We start from the raw sequence: 15178 nt of genomic DNA, 5'->3' as shown, positions 1-15178 counted from the left end.
TAATTTTTTTTGTAAAGGAATCCTATATAAAGACGTTACAATTACAAATATAATACTTTTTCTCGTTTTAATTATGTTGACTTAAAATAATGATTTGAGTTTCTTAACTCAGTTTTGGTCAGCACGGCCGAGTGAGACGTAAGACAGCTTTAGTCAAGGATGACTAGAACTGTTTTACTTGTGAGTTGGGAATTGACACTTTGTGGTCAGCTTCCAATTCAGCACTCTGATTTACTCAGTGTAAGCTTAAGCAATTTATATACTGAGTAAATATAGCAAGCAACACATACAGATATATAATGAGAGAAAGGGTTAGAAATAACTCAGCAGACTTATCCTGGTTCGGCCTCTCCGCCTACGTCCAGTCCCTAGAATCCTTCCGGGCTTTTTCAATCCACTACTGAGCTCTTTAAAGGTAGAGCACAAACCGTTTACAAGGCAGTTGAATATGCAAGAGTGTCGTCCTCTATTCGTCTACTCAACTCCACTAAGCGCTACAACCCATCACTTAGACTTTCTCTACCACTGAGCACTTAAAACCGAGTACTCAGCACCACTCTCTCAATTTTACAATTGATAAAAATTTGTTCTTTTCTCAGACAAAGAACACTTTAGATGATTACAAAATCAATCTAGCTTTTACACAGAAATGGAAATTTGGTGTAAGATCTTTTTCTTGTTTGTTTTGATGTGCTTTGTATGTATATTGTTTTTCTCTTGTAATTCGACAAAGGATCCAAGAATGAACTTGTCCTTTTATAGTTGAAATCTGAAGACTAAATCATTTGACTCTGGATCTATCCGTTGGATTCAAACGACTCTTCATGCGACATTGTTCTGGTCAGCTTCAGATTTGCAGGCCAATCCTGTCGTCTGAATTTGGTAGGCGTCAGGCTTGTTTTCTTCCCGCAGGTTCGTCTTCTAGCGCCAGTTTCGTCTTTTAGCTAGAGGACAGTTGACCCATGCGTCTCGAAACTATATCCTTGCATGATTCCAAAGCTTCTGAATTGGCGCAGATCACTGTCGGATCTTGTCTTTTAGCAAACAGATCATTGGTGCTGTCCTCAACAGCACTCAACTTTACTTTGATAGTCGTTGTCTTTGATCGTTGCTATTTACGATACTGAGTTGCTTTTTACTCAGCTTCCATGGTCAGCTTCGTTGTGCAAGATATTGTTTCAAAGAAGACTTTTCTGAGTTAAGTTCTCCTCAGCTTCTGTGGTCAGCTTCATCTGCAAGTTTCAGTTCTAAAGAAGACTTTCCTTCTTTCATACTGAGTTATACTTTACTCAGCTCGTGCTATGTTATCATGCTGACTACGTTCTGTCTACCTTTGATTCATGTTCTTATATATATATATATATATATATATATATATATATATATATATATATATTTATTCTCAACATTGAACAAACGCATTAGTACAATTAAATCAAAGCACATAAATTTAATTGTCTTAATTATGAATTAACTTAAATAATTTTGTCAAATCAAAATCATGTGGAAAGGTGTTTCAACAGTTTATACCCGTTATGTTTACTTTTTTATTGTAAGCGCTTTAGTATAGCCTATTATATATATATATATATATATATATATATATATATATATATATATAAACAAAATTTATGCTATTAGTGTTTCTGTCTTTAGGGTTTAGTTTTTGTTATTTCAAATAACAAACAACTAAAATCTAAAAATTAAAAGCACGAACAATATATTGATATGTCCAAAGTGCATACAAATGTGTATAATTAACCATTAAAATATGCATCAAACTAAACAAAATCATGTGTGAAGCTTCATTTTTTTAGAGACGTGGTGAACTCAGAAAAAGTGAAGATGATGAAAGTTCCAACTGAAGAAAATCCTGTGATATGCTGACTAAAGCTTTACCTGGTGCCAAGTTTGCACACTGCATGAAGATGCTGCACATCAGAGATTTTCAAGAGTTAGAGTCCTAATTCGAGTGAAGAAATAGGAATTGGGCTAAATCTAGAGTTTCACGGTTTAATTGAACACGTCTAGAGAAAAATGATGACAAGCCGTGTGAACAACGGGACTTACACGACATGTCAAATAGCCACACGACATGTGGCCGCAAGAGACATAACGAGAAGTGTCAATAAAATACCCACACCGCGGGGTATGGCCAGAAGAATATTAATGATATGCATTAGGTGTAAATCCATTACATATATATATATGAGTTGACAATTAAATGTAAATTTTTCTATTTTTGAAATCCTCTCATAAAGTAATTCCGAATTAAAAGAAAAACTTCCTGCTTTATATTTAAAAAAGAAAAACATATTTTTAGGATGGAGAAATTCTAACCGGAGCATAGTCACCATTGTAAAAGATTTCCTATAGGATGTGTGCTGAAACTGAGAGATAACCCAAAATAATTAGTAACTTTGTTGAAAGTATGAAATTAATAATTTATTAGCTATGTCATATGTACAACCGAAGACAAGTGTCACTGCAAAATTAAAAGCTTTTTTTATTATTAAACAAAGAAATAAAAAAAAGGAGGAGGAAAGTTCATGTTGTGGCCAGGTAATTTGCATTCTAATTCCGTGTGCTATATATGCATAATTGGATCTAAAAGTAATAATTATTAAACAAAAAGGTGAAATTTGGTCAAATTAATATAATCAGAGATAAGATATCAATGTAATTCTATAATTATTGATACATTTAGAATCTATATATAAAAATATGTGAATTGTTTTTTTTAAATGAAATATGTGAATTGTTATCATTAAAGTTTTGTAGATATTTTATTTTTGGCATGTTAATTTTCTGATAATTTAGTAAAATACAAATTTAGTTTTTATTGTTATTAATACAAATCAGATTAAATGTATAAAAGATTTAAATTATATGTATAAAACCATGTAATATCAGAGGGTAAAAGAGGGTGTGCAAGGAGCCTTACCGTACAGGGCTTCAAAATTATAGGACCATAAAATTAAAGACGTGTTTAGTCAAATATAGATATTAGTTTAAATTAAAAAAAAAATAATAATAAAATAAAATTTATTTACACTCTTTCACTGCATTAAGTGCATATGTGATTTAGATATTCCACCATTTAAAATTCACAAATTTATCATTTATTTTTTTATTTTTATATTTTTCTTAATACAAAAATTCTATTAAATATTAACGGTTTGATAAAAATTTAACACAGGGGTTCCAAAAAGTTTAAAACAGCCCAATGTAATATTAACATTAACTTCAAGTCGATCGTTGAGTATGTGAATAGAGTTTACATGGCGTATATAAAACCGACTGTTGTTAAATCTGCGGGTAAATTGTTCCATGTAATCATAAATTTATAATTTATCGAATATAATTTTGCAATTTGTCTAATTGTAGAATGGATGTGGGGGAAGGTATAACTGGGGAAGATTCAGTTTGATTTATTAAAGAGTAGAAAGATTCAGTTAATTATACATTGAAGACAAATAATGATTCTGTTTAAAATAGTATTAATTTACACATGATCCATATGTGCCGGAATGTGTTACTAGTCAAACTCTTTATTATTCAATCAATTATTGTTGCCTTTCTCTTTTTATAATTAAATTATGTAATTTCTCACTGTGTTGTTTTAATCTAAACCTAACACGTCCATTAATTATTAATATTATTTTTAATGAGATTATGGATAAAAAGTGGACTGCAAAAGAATAATAACAACCCTACCAAAATAATTGACAGAAAAATAACCTATATATATTTTTAAGAATATGGAAAAGAAACCCCATTTGTTCCAAATTTCCTGGAGAAGAATTTGATGATTAGTTTTTAATTAATGTGAATCTGTGATGCTTAATATTGGTTTAATTGTGATTAGTATCGAGTTTTCACTTCACAATGACCTTTAAGAAACCTGAAAAATCATTCCTTTTTATTAGTAAATGATCAATCTCGAGTTTTAGCTTCACATTGGATTGCATGCATGCTAAACTTTTCTTAAAACAGAATAATCATATAGTAATAGTGATTACTATATGATTTTAGAAAAATAAAAATATATTTGTATGTACTTGGTTAATGGTGACACCAGTTTCCAAAGTGATTAATAATAGTTGCACTTTTCCAGAGAAGTTGGATTCATTGTTTCTTGTAGGACTTGCTGGGAACTTTTACACCCAATAATAATTTGGACTTCCATCATTAATATCATAACTAACTACAAAATTATAATTAATTACTACAAAATTACAAATGATTAGATTATCAAACTTAATTCTGAATATATTATTATTATTATTATATATATGGAATGGATAAAATATGGTTTTATACCTTAATTTACAAATTCTAAATTTTTCATAAATCATAAATCATAAACCATAGATGATATATTGTAGACTTCTAATTTATAATTCTTAAAATAGATTAGCTGAGTTCTTCTCGGAAAAACTTTCAAGGATCAATGAGAGTTTCAAAGGGGACTCCCTTGCTAGATCTACCCAGAAGAAAGATGTCCACCTCCTTGGTTGGAGCAGGCCGAGAGAAGGGGTGGTGAAACTAAATACGAATGACTCTTGCCTCAATGATGGGAAGATTGCTGCTGGAGGAGTTCTTAGAGATGCTGGGGGCACCTGGCTGTCTGGGTTCACCCAGAACCTGGGGTTGGGCTCATCCTTTTCAGCCGAGCTTTGGGGGATTCTCTCTGGCATAAAGCTTGTCAAGAGTCTGGGTTTGAAGATGTTATCTGTTGAATCTGACAACCTGGAGGCCATTAAAATGATTTCTGATAATCATGCTATTTGTTTAAATAGCCGAAACCTTATCAAAGCTATTAAAATGTTCTGTTCTTCCTTTGAGTTCATAAAGTTCAGCCATATCTTCAGAGAGCAAAACCGGGTTGCTGATCGCTTGGCGGCGGCTGGTCATGAGGGGATGTTGGGTGTCACAACCCTTTCTGATCCTCCTATTTTTCTCTCTTCTCTTCTTTTAGAAGATAGGATTGGGGTTAGCTTCCCTAGGCTTATCCCAGGTTAGGTTTCTTTGTTTTGGTTTGTCCTTTTCTTTTCCTGTTTCTACCAAAAAAAAATAATGATTTTTCTAAATTTAAATAATAATTTTATTAGTTTGACGTAATTTAAAATTATGACGTAGTATTTAAAAGTTAATTTATATATAAATTTCCCAATTCAAAATGGGTTTTTAGGGCCTTGAATTATTTGGCTTTTATTCATTTAATGGGCTTTTGGGTATTATGAGATCAATATTTAGTAGGTCATATAACCTGAGCTTTATCCAAATCCAGCCAATGATGGTCCAGCCTCATATGTGAAAGCATTTACTATTTATTTCTGTTATTCAAAGTTTATTTATGGTCCAACCAAACCCAACATATTGTTAAGAAACCATATAAAAAAACAATAATAAAATAAAAATTAAGCGGATAGTTAAAAGTTAATAATAATTATTATTATTATTTATTATTAAATTTTTTATACATATACATTCACAGACGTGAATGTATTTTGAGTTTGAAGTGTATACGATACATGTTTTGAAATTTATAAACAAATTAGGTTATCAAGATTTGAACTCACGACCACTTGATTAAAAAGTCTATAATATAATGTAAACAAAAGTTTAACTCGACCTAAAAATTTTGGTATCTCGAAAGAAGAGAACTGTCTCACATATAAAAAATCATATGACTCACCCCAAATCATTTGGGACGTGAAGCATATATTAATAAGCAACCCAACATTGAATATTATTGCTTTGATGTACATAAGATGCTATGTGACTAAATACTGATCAAATGAGCATGTATCAGCTGATACACCTCTAATTTCAGTAGTGGAAGGTTATCCTCTTAAAATAATTAAATAAAATATATAAACAAATGAATAAGGCCATGTTCTTTATCACTTCGCGTCGACGGGGCTGAGCAGGCGTTACTCATAGAAGCTCGGGAAAAGCTGGAAAATATCCTGTACCAACAGGAATTGTATTGGAAGTAAAGAGCAAAACAATTGTGGCTGGCTGGCGGTGATATGAATTCAAATTTTTTTCATGCAGCTGCTAATAATAGGAGGAAAAAGAATAACTTTGAGAGGCTTCGTGATGCAGATGGAGAATGGCGCAGCTGGGGTGCATGTTTGGACTCTGTTATTCTCTCTTACTTTTTCCAGCTTTTTACCTCGAATGGTTGTGTTTTGGGTCCTATTATTGAAAATGTGGAGTCGAAGTTGTCTGTGGAAAATTGTGATATGCTTTGTGGTGATTTTAATGCTGTGGAAATTAAAGAAGCCTTGTTTTCAATGCACCCTGACAAAAGCCCTGGTCCTTATGGTTTTAACCCCGGTTTTTATCAGAAATTTTGGGATGTAGTAGGAGGTCATGTTACTGAAGCTTGTTTGGTATGGTTAAATTCTAGAGTGTTGCCTGATGGGATTCATGAAACTAATATTGTATTAATTCCTAAGAAATCAAAACCTGAGATGGTTTCTGACTTGAGACCGATAGCTCTTTGTAATGTGATCTACAAAATTGTTTCTAAAGTCTTAGCTAATCAGTTAAAGAAAGTCCTTCATGTTCTTCTATCTCCAACCCAGAGTGCCTTTATCCCAGGCAAACTAATCACTGATAATGTTATGCTGGCATTTGAGGTGAATCATTATCTCCATCAGAGGACTAGAAGGGTTTCAAGTGGTATGGTTGCTCTTAAGCTTGATATGTCTAAAGCATATGACATGGTGGAATGGAGATTTCTTCAGGAGATGTTATCGAAACTTGGTTTCCCATCAAGCTCTGTTAACCTATTAATGCAATGCGTTACAAAGGTTAAATATAGGGTTGTCCATGGGAAGCATGTAGTGGGCCCTATTGTTCCACAGAGGGGACTCCGTCAAGGGGATCCGCTGTCACCATATCTTTTTATTATCTGTGCGGAGTGTTGGTCCCTTATAACGTGACAAGTTAGTTCCAAGGGGGGGGGATAGGAACTATTTAAAATTTTGTCCGTTGAGGCTGACTTCTTTTCTTATGAAAAGGATTACACAACGTCACTAAGTAGATTCAAGACACAAGCTTAGTCAACTTATGACTAAGTCTGCTTCTTTACTTGAGTCAGGAAATACCACTTAGAGTCTATTCTTGAACTCACCTTCTTAGTAAACTTAACTCAGCGTGAGCTCTTTACTTAGTCAGTTTTTCACAGCAAGCAATATATATTAAAGGAGTTTAAGGGTTAGAAAGATATTACTCAGCAAACTTATCCTGGTTCGGTCTCTCCGCCTACGTCCAATCCCCGGAACTCGTTCCGAGCTTTTTGAATTCTCTATTGAGCTCTTTAAAGGTAGAGCACGAAACCTTTTACAAATAGAAGCTGAGTATAACAAGAGTACCTTCCTCTATACCTCTACTCACTCCTATATCTATGCTGAGTACTATAACCGAGTACTCAGCCTCTCCTTTCTATTCTTCTAGAAATGATAAAGTGTTTGTCCTAAACAACGATTGCTAAGACACTTTAGATGATTGGAAATCACTCTAGACTTTTACACAATAATATTGAAATTGGTGTAAGGTATTTGCTTTGCTTTTCTCGTGGAATCTTCGAGTATGAATTTGGTCAGCGTTTTGACTAATTGAAGTTCTGCATTGATTGAAGCAAATGGATGGCCTTTATATAGTGACACTTGAGGCACCTGGTCATTTCATATTTCGAAATAACCGTTGGAGGGAAACGGCTTCCTGTCGTTGTCACTCTGGGCGTGCTCAGCGTCGTTGGCCAATAGAATTCTTGCATCTTCTGTCTTCGTCAGTCTTCGGCAGAATGTTTCGCCATTTAAGGAAAAGTCCACGAGACAGCTTTCTGCGCCTTCTGAACTTTTCCCAAAGTAGAAATACTTTGTCTAGAAGTTGAACATTTCCTGCCGCTGTCCAGACTGCTTTGTCATCCAACTCAGCAGCTTCTTCTTGAAGCTTTTTCCACGAAGGCTTCTCGATCCTTCTCTTGCTGAGTCGTCGTTTTAGTTGATACAGCTTCGTTTTGAACTCTTGAGCCGAATGGTCTTGATGTGTTGACTTGGGCTTGACTTCCACTTTATGGGCCTTTGGGCTTTTTAATCTCAATGTCTTATACACAATTAAACTCAACATTGAACAAACACATTAGTGTAATAAATCAAAGCATTTAAATTTAATGTGTTAGAATATTTTTTATCATTACTTAAATAATTTTGTCAAATCAAAATCATGTGGAAAGGTGTTTCAACAAACTCCCCCATTTTGATGTTGGCAAAAATATTCAGTCGAAGAACTCAATGTTGAGCTCCCCCATGATAGTTGACCTTAATTTATCAAATAACTCCCCGTAAGGGTTGAGCCACTGACTTAGTTTTACTCAAAACATTTCAAGGTTTAGTTGAGTAAGTCTAAGGTCAGTTTTCAGAGATAGGTCAGCTCATGGAACATATTCTATTTAACTCAGTTTTACGCGGAAGGTTTAAATATCAGAGAGCGCTGAGTAAGCTTTGTTCAATGAGTTTTAGTTAAGTGGACATATAAGAAGTGGTCAACATGTATGATCAACACAGCAGACATATCATCATTTAATATAGACAGTGTAGCACAGTTGATCTAATGAAGATGCGTTTTAACAAATTATATCAATCACTTAAGTAAGCATCGCAAAGAGTAGTCAGTATGAAAGAGATAGAGATGCATATAATTTTTTTTGATTTTAAAGTCAGCACAACAGAGTTCACAAATAAAACATAAAGGTTCAAAGACTAGCTATCCTAGCTACTTTTGTTTGCCCTTGCCCTTGTGTTGCGGCTGACTAACTGAGGCTTGCTGAGTTCTTGGGGCTGGTTCTTTCTCCCCCGTTTTGCCATCATCAGGTTTGGGAATGAAGGTGGAGTCAATTGCAGCTTGAGTGAGGCGCTGAGAAAATGCCTTCATCTTTCTCGTGCTTTCATTCATTCCGTCGAAAATGGGAACACCATCATCCACAATGGATCGAGGAATTCCGATTGATGCAGCACTCAGCATGCTTAAGACAACGGCTTGAGACTTGCCAATCCAGTGCATGTTTTCAGTGAGCATGGCAAAGGCTTGATGAAACATTTTTAGCAAAGAGGAGTCATAATACTCACGCTGAGCGTTGATTTCGCGCACATTGCTAAAAGTTGCTCGAGAATACTTCAGAATCTCGTTGGTTTTAAGTTCGTCAGTTGCCATCTCTTGTCTGTTTAAGTTCAGCAGACGCACATCCTCGCTAATTTGCACAATGGAGCATTGAGAGGAAGTGGAAAGCTGGTGATTGGTTTTCTCTTGCTTGGTGTGAAGCTGGCTAAAGATATGTTGTACTTCGGCAGAAGTGGCATAAGCTGAGTTCGCAGCTGACAATTGATGAATCTCCCCTTGCAGTGAGTTCAGATGGTTAACCATGGTCAGCTGGAGTTCGGCCAGCTTTGTTAAGGAGTCCTGCCTGGGCTGTTGAGATTGTGGTGTAGTAATGACACTCAGAAGATCCTTCATACCTTTGATCTCAGTAAGAAGCTGAGTGACAGATGAAAATGGAGTTGACTCAACAGTAGCAGACCCAGCGGCATTGGTACTTGTTTGATGGAGGTCCTGGATAAGTGCTTGAGCTGAGTCAACGATTCTTCAACCAGACTCAGAGGCATTAAGGTAGCTAAAGGATCCATCTTGTGTTTGCCCAGATGCCGGAGGTGGAGTAAAACCGACTAAGGGAAGTGTTTGATTCTGCTCGTCATTGAAAGGCCCAGCATTGTCAGCGGCTGGCCTAGAATTAGTATTGTCAGTGGAAACTGACTGAATCTGATTCTGCTCATTTAGTTGGGGAAGTGAAGGATCGGTAGAAAGAGTTGCTTGCTTAGTGCCAGGCTGAAGCTGACTAGGTGATGGAATTTGAGGAAGGTCAGTGTCCACCTGAGCAGGAAATTCCTTAGCTTGCTTAACAGTTTGAGGAGCGAAATCTTCGAGCACTTGCTCGGAATTACTTGGGTTGGCGGAGGCATTTAAGTCGGCATGTTCCTTTTGAGAAACAGAGGCTTGATTTTCTTGCAACTCTGGTTGAGGTACAGGTGGGTTGGAGAAGTATTTAAGTTGGACATCTGTAAGATCGGGAATCTCATCCCTCAGCGGTGAGTCACCCATGAGGTCAATAACGGGTGCTTTAAAGGTTGTCTTCTTTCTCAGTCTCCTAAGCTTCGGAGGAGTAGGGTCATATGGAATAGACTCAATGGAGTCAGTGGGTGAGGCTTCCCTTTGAACAGCAGGAGAAGTTACTTGGTGCTCAGTTTCTTCATCAACCAACTCAGTGTTTATTGGGTTAAGATGCTCATCGTCTGCTGGTTCCTCAGTGTCATCCTAACCTGTTGGGGTTTTGTGTCCTATAGTCAATTGTTGCGGGATACAAACTTATTGTTAATGAATTGTTCTTTATATCATTTGTTTTAATGAGATATATGTTTTATAACTATATAAAGGCAATCCCTTTTAAGCACTAAATAAAGTCTAATAAAAGGAAATCCGTAAGTTTGTTTAAAGTGATTATAAAGTGTTCATACAAGCATGAAGTGAGACAAAACTTTATAATAAACTAATAAACTTAAAACCACCCCAAGTCGAGTGATATGTTTAGGATTGATATATCACTGTTGAGACTTGTATATAACAATGTCTTCTATCCGACAGAAAGCTGATCTCACAAGCTTCATATATACAGATATCTGGACAGTTACATAGATCCGATGAAACGTTGTTCATTAGGATTGGGGATCCGACTTGAGATAACAGGATGGGTAGATTCATCCTTGTCAACTGTTCATCTCATTGGTATTAATAGGTATAACTAATCCTCAGACTCAAAGGAATGTTAATTGGTCATCCTGAATTACTGAATGTGAGACTTTGATCATGTGGTCCCACGATCCTTAACAGAGATGACTCTGGGGTGTGAACTGCAAAGGTTGGGTGTCACAGGAAGTAATTTCAGGGTAGTTATACATTGGATTGAGCATTTATCACTCCCGATTAATGGGAGATACATCCAAGGATCGCTTGTGGAAGACTTGACTCTAAACCCTTGCAAGGTGATAGCCTAAGAGTAGAAATACAGATTTCACTTAACCTATCCTTTTGAGTTGACTCGGCCAATAACAAGTAAAACGAACGTCTCGCTATATGTGACTTGACATTACCCATAGTCATAAGATTCAGTTCAAGGATGTAGTTGATAAAGGATCGTATTATACCGTAACTAATACGGAAGGGTTAACGACAGAATCAACCTGTCTTCTTAACGGACTCTGGGGGAATGATTACGGACTTGCCAATAACATACTCTGTACATCATTCCGTTATGCAAGAGATTAAATATAATTCTTGAAGAAATTAATTTAATAGGTTGCATACGGCCAGAAGTAGTAAGGACCTAATGGATCACACATAAGACTTGGAACCAAAAGAGAGATGGATATGATTAATAGATGGAAGCCCAATTAAGCCCAGTAAGGCCCAAATACTAGGAGGGGGCCGAAATTTATATATGTTAGGAAAGAATTAATTTTATTCCATTAATCCTAATTAGATTAGGATTGTGAATTAAATTAATTAAGAGATAATTTAATTAGGAGTTTTAATTAGATTAATATACTCCTATTATTATCCAATTAGGTTATTTATTATTATTATCCTAAATGTATTTGATATATTATAAGATAATAATTAGGAATCCTATTCCGAATGGAATTCCTATTAAGTAACCTATTCCTATCTAACTAGGGTTTAGATACAAGCTAATATATATACCCCCCCTATAGTGAATTTCGACTAAGCCTATCCCTCCCCCTACTTGTGATTTTCGAAATTGCTATATTAGTGAGAGAAAAGAATTCTATTCCCAAGTTTGTGAACAAGAATTCATACGGCATTCCATCGATTGATTAATCTTATTCATCCCTCTTTCTCTTTGATCTTGTGTTGGTTTATTAGAGGCAATCTATTTTGGTTGCATCTCATAAGGGTTGATTTCATCTTAGCCTCACCGTATTAAACTTTGTGGTTGGAATCTCGGAGAAGAATTGTGGGCGCTTCTTTAACAACGGTAGATTGTTCATCGAAAGGTATTCCTTCTTATCCCTCTTTATATGAAATAACGATTAATGGATCCTATGGTTAAAAGGAAGTAGGCTAAAATTTTTATATTTCCGCTGCTATACCTTAGCCTTAATTTCCTTCATGACCACTTTCTTCTTCTTCAGACTCATCATCCAGTTCTTCTTCTTCTGACTGGTCATCCAACTCTTCCTCAACAAACTGACCACCCAATTGGTCTTGGTCTTGTTCTTCCTCATCCTGTTGCTCAGCGTCAATCCCTTGACTCTGTGCATAGTGTGAGTTAGGAGGAACGACGATATCTGTTGGCATGGCCTCAATAGGTCTTAATTCAAAGTTGAGCTTCTTCCTCTTTCTTAATGGTTGGTCAGCAACCTCTCTTTCTTCTATCTCAGGCTCAACTTGCCTAGGTCTTTTCTCAGCTGACCTAGATCCACCCTGACTTGGTTGAATCTGAGGCTTGGTTCCTCCGCAGAAAAATTTAAGCTTCTTCGGGGCAGAAGCAGCAGCTTTAGAGGTGCTTTGCACAGCTTTCCTCTTTCTTTGTGTTCTACCTTTTCTAGTTACTACCCCTTCAGCGGTAGTCCCCTCAGCGTTCTGGACAGCTTCTCCTCTTCCTTCCTTCAGTACGATTGGTAGGTCATGTGCCAAACCAAATAGGGCAGCAGCTGTAATTTCGGTTCCCTGAACTTGTATTTCCCCAACCGTGTCCACCTTGTGATCCTGGAGGATTCGAGTGATGAAGGAGCTAACCTAAGGGTTCCTATACTTCGTAGAAACCCACCGATTATGAAGACAGGCATATTTATCGGTGTGTAGGCCAGCATGTGCCATATAAAACACTGCTCGAAGTTGGTTGCTGAGTTGGTGCAGTTGATTTTAGGGTAGAGGAAATTTGTCAGTATGTAATGGGCCATCTTTTGATGTTGACCCATGGAAGTGCTTGAAATTTCACCTACATGACCCTCAGGTTTGCAGAAGGTCTGAACGTAGTCGGTTTTGGTATGGTCACCAGATTTACGAAGTATAGCTCCTTCGTTTTTCAGCTTAAACAGTGAGGCTAGATATGCTGGGTTGATGGAGATGTTCTTTCCTCGAACATTAGTTGCTAGGTAGTTCCTGTTGTCATTGGCGACTCTCAGGTTGGCGTAGAATTCTCGTACCAACTCAGGGTAAGTGGGATCCCGAATTGAGAACAGCTCGGTCCAGCCATTGTTCTTGATCCACTCACAGAAAGGCTGCTCGGCATCCACAAATCCTTGTGAGAACCATCGCGAGTGGTCAATCTTCCATCCCCTCACACTCTCGAAGACTTGAGTGTAGGTGCGTTGTACTACTTTCTTACCCTTGTCCTTTTACTGCTGTTTCCCTTTGGAAGAGGTGGCTTGGGCAGCATGAGCTTTCTTGCTTGGCGTAGTAGCTCCAGCGAGATTGTGCTGAGTAGGAGAAGTGGGATTGTCATCGGAGCGGTTATGGGAAATACCGGCACCGGAGATGTTTAGAGAAACTCTTGTCATATTCTCAGAGAAGTTTTAGGAATTTTGTGAATTTTTGAGAGAGAGAGTATAAATGCCAAAGATTTCTAAGCGTAAAGAAATAAAAGTGGGAATTCATCCACTATTTATAGAGATGTTGAGTTAATCCAAGGCGTTGAGTAGTTCGTTTTGCCTCGAGATTCTCAATCGACAAAGATTCTAGCATTTATGACACATACGGCGCGTGTATTTTCTAATTATAGCCTATACATCATCCTAGGTGGCTATTTAATTCGCGTGCTTTGCATTAAAGTTTACAACGACTCTTTACTCAGTGTTAAGAATTTCAGGCGTTTAAAATTCTGAGTAGTCATTGTTATGCAAAGGAATAATTCTTATGCTTAGTTGCTCAGCTTAAGATAAACACACAGCATGTAATAGCATAAATCATTCAGCATGGTAATTCACTCAGCATGCATACTATACTTGAAATTTACCGAAGAGGATTAAACATACCAATGGCTTCTCTAAGTATGTTAAATTGCTCACGAGCCAGCGGCTTTGTGAAGATATCGGCACGCTGCTCATCCGTTGGGACATAGGTCAGCTTGATCTCTCCCTTGAGTACGTGATCTCTAATAAAGTGATGTCTTATGCTGACATGCTTCATCCTGCTGTGTTGGATTGGGTTCTTTGATAGGTCAATGGCACTTTTGTTGTCACATTTGACTTCAATTGTTTTAGTCCGAACGCCAAAATCTTCAAGTTGTTGCTTAATCCATAGGACTTGAGCAACATAGCTTCCAGCAGCAACGTACTCAGCTTCAGTGGTTGACAGGGCTACTGACGCCTGCTTCTTGCTGAACCAGGACACAAGACAGCTCCCAAGGAAGTGGCGTCCTCCTGAGGTGCTTTTTCATTCAAGCTTGTCTCGTCCGTAGTCAGCGTCAGTGTATCCAATGAGTGTGAAGTCATGAGTGTTGGGATACCATAAACCTGCATTCACTGAGCCTTGCAAATATCTAAGGATTCTTTTTACCGCTATGTAACGAGATTCCTTAGGGTTAGATTGATATCTAGCACAATAACATACTGAGAACTGAATGTCCGGCCTACTAGCAGTTAAGTAAAGTAGAGAACCAATCATACTTCGGTACAATCTGCTGTCTACTGACTTACCATTCTCATCAGCGTAGAGGACAGTGTCAGTGCCCATTGGGGTAGATATTGACTTACAATTCTCAAGTTCATACTTCTTCAATATCTCCTTAGCATACTTAGTTTGACTGATGAAGATGTCATTTTTCCCTTGTTTTATTTGAAGTCCAAGGAAGAAGTTGAGTTCTCCCATCATTGACATTTCAAACTCAGTCTGCATCTGCTTACTAAATTCCTTGCACATTGACTCGTTAGTGGCACCAAAAATAATGTCATCAACATATATTTGAGCCAGCAGGGTATCTTTACCCTTCCTCTTAATGAATAAGGTTGTATCAGCTTTACCTCTGACATAATTTCTAGTCAGCAGGAAACTGGTCAGCCTCTCATACCAAGCACGTGGTGCTTGC

The sequence above is a fragment of the Euphorbia lathyris genome, chromosome 1, assembly GCF_963576675.1.
Source record: "Euphorbia lathyris chromosome 1, ddEupLath1.1, whole genome shotgun sequence".
In the NCBI taxonomy this organism is placed as follows: Eukaryota; Viridiplantae; Streptophyta; class Magnoliopsida; order Malpighiales; family Euphorbiaceae; genus Euphorbia; species Euphorbia lathyris.
The sequence above is the reverse complement of the archived record's forward strand: the minus strand, read 5'-3'. Positions refer to the sequence as shown.